The sequence below is a fragment of the Marmota monax genome, unplaced genomic scaffold, assembly GCF_021218885.2.
Source record: "Marmota monax isolate L192 unplaced genomic scaffold, Marmota_monax_Labrador192_F-V1.1 WCK01_AAM20220418_F8-fsc00003, whole genome shotgun sequence".
Lineage (NCBI taxonomy): Eukaryota > Metazoa > Chordata > Mammalia > Rodentia > Sciuridae > Marmota > Marmota monax.
The window spans coordinates 1,700,751-1,716,521 of NW_026694084.1; the positions used below are offsets into that span (position 1 = coordinate 1,700,751).

Here is a 15,771-nt window from a genome sequence, read left to right on the forward strand (position 1 = left end):
CCTCCCCCCATCTGGAGTAGTAGTTAGTTGACAGAGTACCACCTACACCTCATTTCAGGACTACAGACTGTACCCAACTTTCCACCAGCAAGTAACTGGTACATGAGGGGTCGGGGGCTCCCTCCTCATGGGTCCTGTGCACCAAATGTCAGTATCTCAGTTTCACAAGTTTCCATGACATACATATCTGGATTCTTCTTGCCTCTAACTAATCATCTCCTGGATACATGCACACAGGGCTTATTCTTGCCCATTTATGATATTTAAAACCCTCCATGATGTGGTCCTCTCCTAGAGTCTTCAGCCTGCACTCCAACCATGCCCTCGAGTACAGTTCTTTGCTAGATAAACTCCCAGAGACATTGTGTCATTCCATCCTAAAGGCTTCATTTATGGAACTCAGGGCTCTACCCATAGACAGGTGCATGGCCCCCTCCTTCTCAATACTCAGACTTCAAGAGTCTCTTCCTCAGAGACGATTTTCCCAATCATCTGAAATAGTCTCATCATCACCACCCCCAATTATTCCAACATTGTTTCTTAGGGTCTTCACTGTATTTAACACTATATGGAAAAATCTCATTGCTTCTTTATTATCTGTCTCCCTCCTCTCCCAAGCGGTAACCTCTATGGAAGCAGTGGTCCTATCAGCTCACAACTTCATCCTCTCTCTTGAGAACTGCACTTGGCACATAATAGTGCAAATAAGGAGAAACAAATGAATCCCACCTAATGAAATGCCATAATGGCCCAATTCAATTCCCATGACTTTCACAAATCTTTCCCTGATCATTTGTAGAGCCCATGATCTTTTTCTCTTCTTTAAACTGTCATAGCACTTTGGCTCTATATTGGGCCAGCCTTTCCTCCCACACTGAGCAGCAGGATACTACAAGGGAGGGAGGACTGCAGCATCATTCCACACAAGGTAGAAACACATTCTAGCAATTTTTACGCCCAGACTTCTCTCTCAATTGAGTTTGTCAGCCATTGTAGGAAGGGGACCCCATCTTATTCTCTTCATGTCTCAGACCCTACACTATACTTGTCCCATAGCTAGAGTGACTGGGCACAGCCATGTGTATTCAATGCACATACCCAGTGCCTAACACAGTACCTGGCATGCATGCATTCACTCAATACTGGCTGAGTGAATGAGGAGATAAATAATCACTAAATATCATCTGTCTTTATTCAAGCCCCTTTCACTTACCGTGATAAGGAATCATTTCAAAATCCTACAATCGTTTTAAAGAGCATATTAACCCAAAGACAGGTGATTTTAGCCACATCAACAATACAATATATGAGTTAACAAACCAGACAATTTTCAGTGATAGAAAGCCCTTAAAATAGCTCCTTTGTTACAGCTATAACTTATATTTCAAGAAATAAAATGTTGTAAAATGAGTATGTTCTGCATACACTGACCACTTAGAAGCCCACTGCATGCATACATGCTCTGGCTGGACTAGAATCTCAGCTCCAACACTCACCTGTCAGCTATTTGACCTTGGACAAGTCACTTACCCTCTCTAAGCTTCAGATTTCATCTCTAAAGTAGGATAATAATACTTAACTTGCTAGGATGATATGAAGATAAGACATAATACTTGCAAACTGCCTCACTGCTCCTAGTGTAAGTATTACTTTATCCATTATGCTCATCCCCTATTATTTGAAACTAGGAAGGTGGCAGTACTTCCTTTGACATTATGGATCAATGCATTAAAGTAAAAGCACAGGTCATTACTCAAAAATGACCTACCACAATCATTTTTTTTTCCTTTCTGAAAGTCACTACTATACTAATAACAAACAGAAATAAAATACCTATGACCAGTCAACAAAATCAAAATATGAACAATTAATCTATACCTCCTAAAACATTTTGGAGTGACAAAAAAATACTTTGAATGAATCTATGGTGATTTATTTTTTTTCCCCTCATCTAAATTCATCTGTGAAATACCATCTCTAGGGAAAAAAAAAAAGAAGAGAGAACCAATTATTTCCAAAGACTGGTTTCTCCAAATAAAGGCATCTGTTCCATGCTGGCAACTTTCACATAAAAGAAAAACAAGACTTTGGAAGTATCTGCATTCATGGTTGATGGTCACATATCTCAAGGGGCTACTACAACTGTCCAGCTGCAAACGTGGTCTGATTGCTGCTGTTCCATATCAGCTGATCTCTCTCTCTCTCTCTCTCTCTCTCTCTCTCTCTCTCTCTCCTCTGCTTTCCTCCCTCCCTTTCCTCTCTACACCCCATCCTGCCCTGGCCCTCCCCCTCCCTCCCTCCCTCTCTCTCTCTGTCTCAGACTTGCAAACTTGTGATATTTTTGTACTCTAAACAGTAACTTTCCTAAGTGTATTGAAAGATTTTGATAGTTTTCCACTTTCACTCTAGTATAATTCCCACTTGCAGACTGTGTGGCTGGCTCTTCATGGACAACTTCCTAGGTGGTGGGACTAGAAGATCTCCAGGAGAGTGGCAATAACCCCCAAGCAGCTGTACAGCTTTAAAGGAAGGAAATCAAGGTTCCATACCTTGTGCATCACTCGTGCAGGGTGGTCTCATCTCGAGCAAATGAATAGACCTCAAGAAACAACTTCCAAACTGGTCTCACTCCCAAGGGAGCATAAATAAGACAATATGTGAACTTCCTGCCATAAAGGCCCCCGTGTGCCTCCTCCCCAAACATATCTGTTTAAATTGCTCAGACACCTGCATTGAGATACTCAAGGCTGCCCTCCTCAAAGCATCTCTTCAAATAGAAATGTTACATGAAGGAAAAACAGACTCTTCGCCCACTTCTGTATTCTGAGCCAGAGAATCTGGCTGAGTTACCCTGTCTTAGAAGGTTATCATCTCTAGTTTTTTATTTTTGTGATATTAGACACTGAACCCAGAGCCTTTCATAGGCTATAAAACACTCTTACCACTGAGTTTCATCCCTAACCCCACTTTTTTTAGTCTTAAATTTTATTTTATTTTGGACTGAATTGCCCAGGCTGGCCTTTAACTTGCAATTGTCTGCCTCAGTCTCCAGAGTAGCTGAGCTTACAGGCATGGGCCACCACATCTCTAATTTTGACATTTATTCATCAGACAGCAGAGCAACTGGAATCCCACACAATGTCAAACAGAAGACAAGTCTAGACAGAGGGGGGAGGACACTGGAAGGGAAGTTCTCAACTTGGGAGTCTGCACAGAAAACAGATATGGTCAACCAAAGGTGGAAAAGAGCTAGCAGAGCTAGGGGCTATCCAGGGGGCATCTGGTCAGAGAAAGGTAGAAGAGACTACAGTGGTTCTTAGCCTTCTTTGGGTCTCTGAACAAAGGAACAGTTCCACCTCATGAAAGTGTACATATACCTGAAATTTTGCTCACAATTTCAAAGAATTCATATTTTACAATAACCTAATTATGAAATTTAGAATAAAAAAATGAAATAAAAACAGGTTTAAAATATTCATCTATGAATATCCAAGAAGCTTTACTGCTTCAGTTTGCCTAAGGTTGATCCTGGGCACAAGTTAGGCTTTTTTTTTCTTGGAAGGTGGAATATTTATTATTTTTACTTATTCAGTTATTTTTTGTTTTTTGCAGTACTAAAGGTTAAATCCAGGGGTGCTCTGACTGAGCTACATATCCAGCCCTTTTTTATTTCTTATTTTGGCACAGGGCCTTGCTAAGTTGCCCAGGTTGGTATCAAACTTGCAATCCTCCTGCCTCGGCCTCCTGAGTTGTTGTGATCACAGGTGTGGGCCAACTCTTCTGGTTTATTTACTTTGGTTGTCAAGACATGCAAGCCAAAACATCTCAGCAATAAATTGTGCATTCTATGATAAGAAAACACAATGAAAGGAGACCAAGGTGGAAAGAGATTGGGAAAGAAACAATATATTATTGGAACCAACCAACGAAATGTTACAGGATAGTTTTAAGAAAATAACTTTGAGTTCAAGGTATGAGCTTACAATAACTGCTTAATAAAGCATCCAAAAATAGAAACCCAGCTGTCCCAGACTCTCACATTCATAGAGTTTACAAACCAAGCGAGAGTCTGAACCTCAGGGGCAGCAGTGATACTCCATGTGATAAATTCTTTCTTTGGAGAAGAGAGGTCATGAAGGCTTAAGAGAAGAAAGCTGCACCAAAATCTGAGAAGAAGACCAAGTGGGCCATTTGACTTCCCTACAGGAGGCAGACCAGGATCTTAGAGAAGGCTGAGAGAAGGTGACCTTAGAAAGGCCAGGCAGAACAGGGATGCTATTTATCTTGAACACCCCCATATTTCCAGGAATCAAATAGGGCCAGACTTCCCATTCAGTACTTGATACTTGAAGGACCAGAGAGAGAGAGAAAGAGCCTGCGTGGTGTTTCTAGGTGAGAGGGGTCAGAATGGACAAGTCCACAGTAGGTTAGTCAGAGGCTAGGAAGAAGCTTGTCTTCATGAAGGCTGTGTGCCTCACACAGCATCCTCCCCCAGGACTTGAGGTCATGCCATTACGATTCAGGTGAGATTTCCAGAAGAAGAAGGCTGGCTACTAAGCAAGTAGTAAGGCTCTTGGGACTTGGATCTCTTCCCCACTGTACCCTTTTCTGATAGAGAAGAGAACAGTCCCTGGCCCCCAGAAGGGCAGCATACCAGGCTGATACGATGATCTTAATTAAACAGTGAATGGGTATCATCCACGGGTATAGCACAAGCTTTACACAAGACTCACACACAGGACCAAAGGACATCCAGCACAAAGGCTCGCACAAAGACTCCTTCCAGCCAATAAGGTCTGAGCCCCACTCTCTTCCCCTAAAGCTAGCAGCACTGTCAGATTCTTGTATCCACTTCCCCAAAGATTTCATGCAATTCTTTGTACCAATGTAGCATACTACATGCATTCTTCTGCTCCTTGCCCTATCCACTTAACAATGTATCTAAGGAATGATTACCTATCAGCACATATAAACTGGTCTCATTCTTTTAAAAAAGAAAAAAATATATTGATATTTCATGCTAAAGTCCTTTTTTGACTGTCAATGATTAATATTTACTAAGCACAATTGACAAAAGATGGAGGAAAAGTCTTTTTAAAATTCGATTCTCACAGATTTTATAACAAAACCACAAACCCCAGATTTGATTAAAGTTCAAAAAGTGAAAAGAATTGCCAACATGTTTTCAACTGAAGGGACATTGAACAAAACAAAGACCTCAGATAATAACAATCTTGATGAATCGTGCTCCAAAAGCCTTCCGACAGGTAGATTTTGTTGTTGATGCCATTTATTCTAATAATTAAAATTCCTTAAATGGAGAACAATTATCAGTGAGCAGTTTAATAATGGGATTTAATATTGCTATTTTTAACATGTAAGAGATTATTCCTTTATTTTCCCAACATAAGGCCTCAGTTTTAAAACACAAATTATGGTCCTTCACATAACATATTTAGTTTCCTTTCTGATTATTGTAAAATATAGGCAATTTTCTATTTAACTCAGCAATATTTTAATGCATTTTTGTTATTTTCATTCACAGTAGATTTGAAAAGCACCATTATGTGAAAAAGCACTTGGTCTCCAGACTAATGTTTAGGGTGTTCAACGAATGCATCCAGGGCCAAAGACTCTTTGAAATAACTGTTCCACCCTTCCCCCAAGGATATGGATCCCAGGGTCTGGGGCCTGCTGATTTACAAGGACTGCCTCTGCTTTCATCAGCTTCACCTTAGATCCTCATTCCACCATCTCTACTTTCTCTCCAGTGCCGAATGTTAGAATTGAAAGAAGTTTTATAAATCATCCTACAAACCTAACTCCAGTGGCTGAAATAAATAAAACATATAAACCGCAGGCAGCTCTAGTCAAATAGAAAGCCAAGTGTCCAGAACCCAGTCCCTGAGTCTACTTTACATCCCCCCACATAGCCAGAAGGCATCTCTAAGAGGAAAATGCAGAGCAGTTTGAAATCCATTCGTGGAACCAAAACACATGAGAAAGCCAGGTCCCTGAGAGGTTAATAATAAGTCTTCTATGTCACAACCACTTTTTAAGGAATACCTACCACTTGATAGCCCAGTCACCATCTCCAGAAGAGAAGGTATCAGTTGGGACCACAAAAATCCCTGGGGCTAAGGGATACAAATGGATTCTGAGGATCTTCTCTCTAAAGGCTGAGATTCTATGAGCCTATGGTAGCCTATGGTAGAGCACAGAAGCTACCTCTTAAGCACCCAAAGTGATTACAAAGTTCTGGCAAGCTAAGTGCACTTAATCCGGGTTAACTCTCCCCCATTTCTAAATCCACCTTGCTATCCAAACACTAATTATTTTTCCTTTATAATACCTCTTGTATTCGCCTCTTCCTTCTCATCCCATAAACCCAATCCTGGTTGTCCTTCTGCAATATCTAAAATCTAAACTGCTGTAACCCCTGCTTCCTGCCTACCTTGGCCTCCATGCCCTCCTCAGCCTCCAATCATCTGAGCCATCCCACTGGACAAGTCTTCAGTGACATAACTTTAATTGGATCCATAGTTTCCCCTGGCCTATCATCATTTCTATTAAGATTTGTGTTCAAGTCTGATGTTCAAAAGAAATCCAACTAGAAAATATACTTTAAAAGCAACCTATTATAAAGGCAGGTTATTATAAAAGCTATTCCTCTGTCTTGACCGTAGTAAGGGACTGATGAAAGGCCCTGCATCCAATCTGGCCACCCTCCATGCCACTTCTCAGCCTGGAGAGGTCTCACTGGACAGCTTCTAAAACTTCTCACTAAATCAAAAGATGAAGCTAAAATCAAATGCTTGATATGCAAGACCCTTATGATCTTTCTGCTTTTATTTCCCATTAATCACACAAGGGTCTTTATTTATTTATTTTTTGCTGTAGTTATATTTGTTAATGTATTCTCTTCACCCCTGCCCTACTCCAATATTCCTGGGAAAGCTGTTTCCACATCTGGCTTCTGCACTACCTTATAAATTACTATATCCCCATAACAATAGTTATAGTCTTGACAAATCCTATCTGCCTCAAGACAAATTTAAAGTCCAATTCACTCTCACCTCTAAAATTCCATTTACTGTACCATTTAATTGGTGAGTAATCAAGGTCTACCATCTTTGCAGCAATTTAATTTGTCTTGAATGGGCTTATCATTCAGTGGGAATTGACCCTGCTCTCTGCCGTACACTGAGTAGGCATATACTTACTAAATAGGTATCAATTTATTTCAGATTCATTCACAGGAGCAAATATTTTACTTTTCTTTCAGATACTATAAAAGGTGTCTTTACCTGGACTGCAAAAAATAGTGTATAACTCTCTTTTGGAAAAGGCAAATTACATTTAATCGTTGCTCATTTTGTTGCTCTTCGCTTCTATTTTCCTGTGATATCCTCTACCTGTTCCCTCCAGCCAAGTCAAAGCTTAACTTGGACATGTCAATGGAGACGGATCACATTTCCTTTCTCTTTAGACCTCCACAGACCTACCTACCCTTATTTAAACAAAAGGATGAGGAGTCACTGTCCACATTTGTTTCCCATTAGAGGTCAAATGTGGATCTCATTTCTAAATAAGTCTATCAAGAGATGAGAGGGAAAATGTGTGACAGGTGGGCAAAGGAGCTGGGTAGTAAAGGACAATTCTTGTCAGATACATGATAAAAGTTACAGAATCGCAACAGTCACTTAAAAAGAACACTTTCACAGGAAGGAAGGATTACTATGTCAGTCTGATAAACACCACAGTTCCAGTCCCAATATCATCTGCTGTTCTTCCCAGCTGTGTTTGCTCATCACTGTGTACATAACATATGCATAGACTCAGAAAATAAACTAGCAGTCTTTCATGACCTGTCTTATAGCTCACATCTTCCTCTATTTTGAAGTTAGGCAAAGAGGTATAAGTACTTCTAGTTTTAACCAGATTGACTAACCAACTTCCTAAGATGTAGTTAAAGCACAACTTGGACCACAATGCTTATCACCAATGGGGGGATGATTTCCCAATTTCTAATATTCCACTTGCCAAATCAAATGGAAATGCATTTGAAATGCTCTCTGCAATGCTGCTAGGCTATTTCCCTGGCAACATTATATGTGCAGACCAATTTAGGTACTATTTTCTATCTACTTTCTTATTATCATTAGGCTCTGATTTCCTATCTGAGTGTCACTAGATGAATTCCCCAAAAAGTCTATAAGAAAAGTTTTCCCAAATACTTTGTATAATAAGTACGTCTCACAGCTAGTCCCCCATACTAGTGCTCTGATTCTCATATCACCTGTCTCATCACTGCTCTGGCATTGTTCTCCCTCATATTTGACTGACCACCTATCTCTTGAGTGTCTTTAGACAAACTTCCATTACATCTCCTGGTAATATCTTCTCTAATGTAATTAACTAAGAACTCACTACAATATACTTTTAAGACATTCTCCTTTGTAGCAAAGAATATCAATTTGGCTTCCAACTGCACTCTGAATACCAATGCAAAAAACTTCTACGACCTATGGAGCAAGAGTGATTCCTATGGCTTCTATTTCTAATGACAGATGAAAACATGACTGCCAAGCCCCACAATCACAGATGTCCCTAATAAACAGAAGTTTCCTGGATGATGATAAAATGCTCACCTTGATCAAACCAGAAGAATGTAATAGCTCCTAAGTTTCAAAAAAACCCCAATCTGGGTTCATTATTAATGATTTCATAAATTAGGGTTAAACTTCTAATATCTATGTTTTAATCTCCTATACCAATTTTACAAACTAAAGTACAAAGACAAGGTGCTACTAGAAACAATTAAATGTTTAAATGTTCTCAGAAGTAACAGCAGACTTTCTTCAGATAAAACAAAGGAAAAATTTTCAAGCTTTCTCTACTTTTAAGACCTGATTCCCAGCCAAATGACAATGGGCTCTTGTTCATTTAAATAAGCCATTACCAGATTCTGCCCCCACCCCACCCCAATGATTTAAAGAAGCCAGTTTCTAAAGTTTCCAAGTGACCCTGGGGAAATTTCAGTGCCTCGTAATCACCACCCATCTCCACCATTGTGGCCACACTCTAACTGCCAGGACCCAGTTCTTCCTCTTGCCCAGTAACTATGAGGAAAAAGCATAAAAACGGTTTTCCTGGAACAAAATCTAAGCTCTCTGGTTCTTCCTTCCTGCATAAACATATTCATTCCTCCATCACTCACCTCTGAACAAAGTATAGTAAAGACTAAAGTTTAGACAGTCACCCAAGGTCCAGGATGGCTATGGAAGACTGCCTGCCTCTTCCCAGTGCGCTCTTTTCACAAGGAGAAGAGTTGAGAGACAATGATTCTCTTTGCTGATCCATTTCCCAGCTATATGAAGAGATATTGCCCCCTCAAACATAAAAAAAAGTAAGTGCTGGATTATTTCTCACTCTCCCAACCATGGGAAATATCCAAAGCCATATCATATACAGAGTCATATATATGAGAGACCCCTTATCCCACTCCTGAGGAATTCATGGAGGGCTGGGATGTACTTCAGGCCACCCAGGAGGCTAGTGGCTCAAGCGAAAAGGGAATCCCCCTTTGCCTACCAGTTAGACGACTGCACGCCCAGAGGAGTCCTTATTTTTATAATGCAGAGAGGGTTTTACATCATGCAACCACTTACAAACTCTTTCTCTGGAGTAAAAGATGGAGCAGAATTCCTCTCCTCCTGAAAGGCTTCCAGGAAGTTGAAGTTGGCTGACTGAGAGATGCTGAGATTGAGATACAGAGTGACCAACTAGGGTAGGACAAGCCAAAAGACACTGTGCAGAAGACTGCTCCAGAGTGTGGGGTGGGTTCGAAGAAGGGATCAGTTCAACTCCTCAGGACTCAGTGCAGTGAAGGATGGAGATATCCTGACAAGGGACCAGAGAGGCCTGGATTAGAAGGTATCGAGGAATACAGACTGACACAGGATATGTGAGCTAATAGTGGGCAGTGACTCCTGGATGGGAGGCAAGGAGGGGTTAAAAGAAAACAGTGGATGCCATGGTTGGCAGTAGATCGTGGTTGCCACGGAGACTATCAAGCCTATTTTCAGAGAGTAAGTGTCCTAATTATTAGACCTCAGGCACAAAGTAGATCATTGATTTTGGAAAACAAGGAAACTTCAATTTTCTAAATTGGGGCAAAGGGTTAAGCCAAATAGCAACTCTGGCCAGTTCTAGAGAATGGGCCGGAATTCTGTGACATGAAGAAAGTGAAATGCTATTTTATCATTTACTTAAAATCTGTGATGAAAACACAAGTGAAGGTGAAGGCCAGGCTCACAGTAAGTCTCTAAGCTTCATCAATTCCTTTCCTCTCTCTCTCAAGACTAACAACTATGTGGCAGCCCTTGAAAGTCCAGAGCACACTTAGAAATGATCTGTGCCCCAGGTGTTAAAAGATTAATGAAACCAGTCAATCACATTCCCCAAGGCACTTAGAGGTGCTTAGAATTGTCCAGACACAATGGAAAAACTTCACATTGGTGCTCTTTGTATTCCTCTTCCACAAGATCTATGTTCTAAAGGCCCTTTTCACCCAAATACTGATTTGCCTTAGAGACCTTGATCAATACAAAACAAAAAGACTGCTTTATTCCTTCATGAGTTACATTACCCAGGTAATCACAATTGGAGCTACCAAAGCAGGGAATTTTAAGTTGGTATCTTTTGATCCTTGAAAATGTTGATGGTTGCAAGCAAAACATTGATGGTTTTAAACTTTTTCAAACAAGAGGATCACATGCCCTAAATACTGACCATGGGCCATTACTTTATCTGTGGTTCAGATGTAAGAAGAGCCTAGACATAATTTCATAAAGTATAAATATTTTGAAAAGTCCCAGGAAGCTCTCTCCTATCAGTGCCACATAAGGTACTGTGGTTTTAGCATAAAACATCACAAATGATGGAATTATAACTGAGAATAAGCTCTCTTAACGGCGATATGTGATCTAGTCTCTTCTTCAGTGCAGTCACAAACATAGTGCTTTACTAAGGAATATATCCACATGACACCCAGCACAACATGCCACATTGAGATGCTGTTTGGGCTTCAAACTGGAAATTACATTCCTTAAGAGCATTCTTCTTTGGTTATAAATGGGTAATCACAAATACACACATTCAATACTATCCAAACTACTTCTTTTTGAGTTGGTGTTTAACAAACATTGTGTTTGTTAATATTAAACATGTAAGTGTGTCACAGTGTCTGCCTTCCTCTTGATGCATTCTTGAGATATTTTGAGTTTATCCATAAAGACTGTGTCTAGCAATTCAAGTGTGAAGCCACAAGCTACAAAGTTAATTGATCCTGAGCAGTGATCAGGTCTCACCCTGGACAAATTACTTCAGCCACAAGTCAACCCAAGTGCAATCAAGGATTGAATCAATATTGAACCTTATCCAAATTTCATCAGTCTTCTTTCTACCTTAATTCTCTATGCCCAGGTTTCACATGGATAGCACTGCCATTCACTTTCTTATTATAGGGATGAAGTATTATTTTTATTATGATAATATTTATAACATGTTAGAGTATGATAATATTTATAACATAGTAGATGATTTTAAAAGAACATGTCTTTCCTAGAAATGTCACTAGTAAAATGTATCCAATTTTTCTCTAATGTGGTGCTTTCCCTGTCCATAAAACTTATTTGATTAGCAGTACTATAGAAGCTAACGCTTTTGTATGCAGGCACTCAAGCATAATTTAATCATTTTATTTAAGCATGAAAAAAATTATTCTGAAAGCCCTGTTAGGTAAAATATCCCTGACTAGTTTAAACTTACATTTGCAGGTATATTAAAGGTGAAATAAATCACAGAATGCTCAGTATGCAATGGAAAAGTGTTAACTTTGTTACAATAGTCGGCAGCAAGTTAAAAATTGTAGTATTAGAGAATGTAAGGAATAACTGTCTTATTTAAAATAAATGCATTTAGAAAGGTTACTTTAAAATAAATTTTGTTTTGTGCAAATCCTTTTTATATTACCAAGACTTTCACCTATGGAAACCTTTTTTATAGTCAAACAAGATGAGGTCCTAATTGCATAATACCATTTATCTGCTGAGGATAAAAAGTGCCAACAAATGAAAATGCACATTAGGCAAGAGATTGTCAGAATAGAAAATTGGTTTTTGTTATTTTTTATTTTTTTGTTTTTTTGTTTTTAAATAACCCACTCACATTAACAAAAGACTGCAGTAGCTACCAAATTATAGGTTGTTATTTTTAGTGGAAGTAGTTCAATATTCATATTGGAGCAGATGTAGCAGTTTAACAAAACAGCTCTTCAAATCCTGCACAAATTGAAAACAGGAAAACTGATTGCATTTTCTCTTATCACTTTCCTTTTCTGAATTGACACTTTTGGCCTTCTGAAAATTTACACATGGCTTTCATCTCAACAGCACCTGCTGATCAAATAGAAACCTAACATTTTCATGAAAATGGTATAAAGGGCCAGTTTTGTTCTAACCACTGTAAAGGGCATGAGTTGCCTGCTTGGTGGCAACAATTGCTGTGTATAAGTCATATTCATAATAGTTTTATGTTTTCATTAAACTTTTGAAAATGTGTTAGGTTCCTTCTGGATTTTTTTTTCATATTTACTTTTTTTATGGTTCAAATTTCTTTGACTCAATCTGCCTAATACTTAATTTTATTGTGTAAAGACCAGGCAAATGTGTAAAACAGTAGATTACACTAAGATAACAAATAGTATTTTGTCTGCCTCTGCTTAAAATACACACATATTTATCTCTCTCTCTCTCTCTATATATATATATACATATATCACTAAGCACATGAGTGTAAAATGTATGCATCTCATTCATTTCATATTCTACTCAACAAAAGAAAACTAGAAACAAGTCAGTCGGGCCCTATTTTGAAGGGACCCTACATGTTCTTTTATCAGATATAGCCGTAATAGGAGCTTCCCCAGAATGGGGAAAAATGGATGTCACCCAAGCACAAGCTGGTCATCTAACTGAAATGAATGACCACTTGCTGTAACTACCTCCCCAGGAAGTAAAGGTAAATCTTGAAAATGGGTATTCTCTTCTGTAAAACAGGCAAGGACGCTAGCTACCTTGCTTCTCTGATTTTTAAATAAAAATGCTCCACATGTTTTTATGTAACATCCAATTCTGGGTAAAATTAATGATGTTCCTAAGACATGCTGTCAGCTTCTTAGCCAAAAAAAGCTCTACCCCTTCTGAAGGATTCCAAGCTGTCCTTTCCTATTCTGCCCGGGTGATAAGGTAACCTGAAGGCAGAAATGACATACAGTAATATATGTGCCACTCTGACCAGTTGGGCTGTGAATTTCAGTGTTTCATCATGCTCACTGAGGCAACAGCAAACCTGAAATGTCAATATGTTCAGTCAATGGAAGTAAAATAATGGGACTCTATTGTCTTACCCAATCGATCTGCTGCTGTCAACAAGGAAACATGCCCCTCTGGCTTTAAACAAATTTTAATTAGGCTTTTAGTTACTGGATCATATCTATCTACCTATGAAAAAAACCTAGCTTGACAATGTTTAGGAGGCAATCATTGTCTACTTTCATTCCTTTTAAGAATCTTCTAAAGTTGATATAATAATTTTTTGAAATACATTCATGAGTCAAAAACATTTTTTTTTTCTTCTTTCAAACTGATTCTAAGCAAAAGAGTCATGGTTCTTATTCAAAAACCAAATCTACCTAACGGACTTAGATTGATTTTTTTTTCCCCTTTAGCTAGAGTTGACCCATACTACACAATCAACAAATTCCATATTAAAAGTAGGCTTTGGTTGCCTTTCACATCACTGGAGGACCCTTAACACCAACACATCAGCAGTGCAAAACAAGTGACACAAAACCAAACATGAAAGACCAATCCCCAAAGCTTCTACCCTCTTCAACTCAGTTTGATCAATCCTACAGGGAAGGGTAAATGAAACTCCTTTAAAATAAGGTAGATGCCAGGCGCTGGGAAAGATGGGGTGAGAGTGAATAGCCAATAAGACATTTTAAGTCATTCAAATTGCACCTAAGTTCTTCCCATCGGAAGGGAGACAGTCTCACCTTAAAATAAAAATGAACTAATCAAGTTGTTAAGCAGTCTTTCTCTCCCTCTTCATCTAAAGGCTTCAGAGTCCAGTCAATAAATAATCTATTGTTCCCCCTTTATCGAGTCTCTTTAAACCTATTCAGACTGGCAAAACTAAACCCAATTAAAGATAAGGCCCTCCGGTAATCTCACCTCGGTGAGTCCTGTCTGGATAGCAGAGGTGATGGGAGATAGCGTCAAGGCCAGGGCTGATGCCTCCTCCTCACCCCGCACAACAAAAGGCAGATTTCTCTTTCTCCCTCTGCTAATCTTTAAATGTAAATTCTCTCCGCCAGCTAAGAGGAGCGACAGATAACATGTTACATCTTCACTTCTCCTGGTCTTATCGACTTCTGAATCATTTGGAAAGGGAGAGAGGGAGCGGGCAGAGCCGCCTCCCCGCGCCCCCCTTGCTCGCGGCCACCCCCTCCTCCGCGCGCCTCCCCCGTTCACGGAGATTACCTTCTGGCAAAGGAGCGCGCGAGAGGCGGCCGCGGCCGAGGCGGCACCCAGACCGCGGCTTTGTATTCATTAAACACACATCGGAGCTTATCAGAAGTAAAAGGCTTGTCAGGATGGCACATTGTGTGTGAGTGAGTGTGTGAGCGCAGGAGGGAGAGGAGAGAAGCCAACGTGCATCAGGGTGATTACAATATCAGCAGGGCCCAGATGGAGGCAGGAAAATAAACAGAGGGTGCGTGTGAGACAGAGCGGGAGAGGGAGGAAAAGTGGGAGAGAGAGAGAGAGAGGAGAAGAGACACAAGCAGGAGGGGCGAAACCATAAGGGATGAGGGGGCGGGGGTTCAGGCCCCTCGATGGGACTGGGAAGTAGGGGAGAACTACCCTGAGGCTGAGTGGGGGTGAAAGCCGGGGCTGGGGGTCGCCTGCACACCCCAATCTGTCCCTAACCCCCATGAAAAAAAGGGAGGAAATCCAGACCAGACAACTGCATTTCCCTCCAAAATGTGAACATTTTGGAGGTTCTGTCAAGGTCAAAGTTTTCAAAACCACTCTTTTGACTGTGTAACAATGAGATCTTCATCATCTCACCTCCATTCAAATAACCACAATTTGCAAAACCAACCTAGTGAATCCACAGAGCAGTCCTTTAGCCTTCCAGACCACCCTCCAGTGAGGGTTCCTGTCCCTTTCTCTGCTGACCCAGATACCCTAAATTCCAATCCCCAAACACCCACACAGAGAAGATGGGCACAGGCGGATATAAAATAGCTCCCTTTGCGGGCTGTAATGGGTCCCAGCTGAAGACTCATGCAGCCAGTATCATTGGGATAAGGAGGACCACTTGTGATTGGTAGCTACAGGTGACTCCAAGACACCTGCTCCACCTCCAGAAATTGTATTGGGGGAGGGGGATTCCTTATGTGTACATCTGAAAGTCTATTTTGGAGGTGGGAATTTGAAATTGAGGCAATCAATCTCAGTTTCAGCTGCCTCACAGCTCTTCACCCACCCAGAGCCAGAGAATCAATCAGAGAACAAGTAGGGGCTAATGCTCCTCCATCAGACCAGAGTTCATCCTCCTCTCCTGCAGGGTCAGGAGGGAGATACACCTGAGTAGTCCCTTGGGAGCCCCTTTTCACTTTTAAATGCACCCATCAGACAA

General features: G+C 40.3%; 1 protein-coding gene across 3 annotated transcripts in view; it reads right to left on the bottom strand.

Annotated features, from left to right (window-relative positions):
* Runx1t1 (RUNX1 partner transcriptional co-repressor 1) overlaps positions 1 to 15,771 on the bottom strand; it is a 140,786-nt gene that overhangs the window by 118,414 nt on the left and 6,601 nt on the right. Inside the window, exon 1 of one of the 3 annotated variants that reach the window (XM_058585610.1) lies at positions 14,301 to 14,532. The exons of the other annotated variants lie outside the window; for them this stretch is intronic. The gene's annotated coding sequence lies outside the window, so the exon portion shown is untranslated. Of the gene's footprint in view, positions 1 to 14,300; positions 14,533 to 15,771 lie in introns of those variants that run through there. 3 annotated transcript variants of the gene reach the window in all.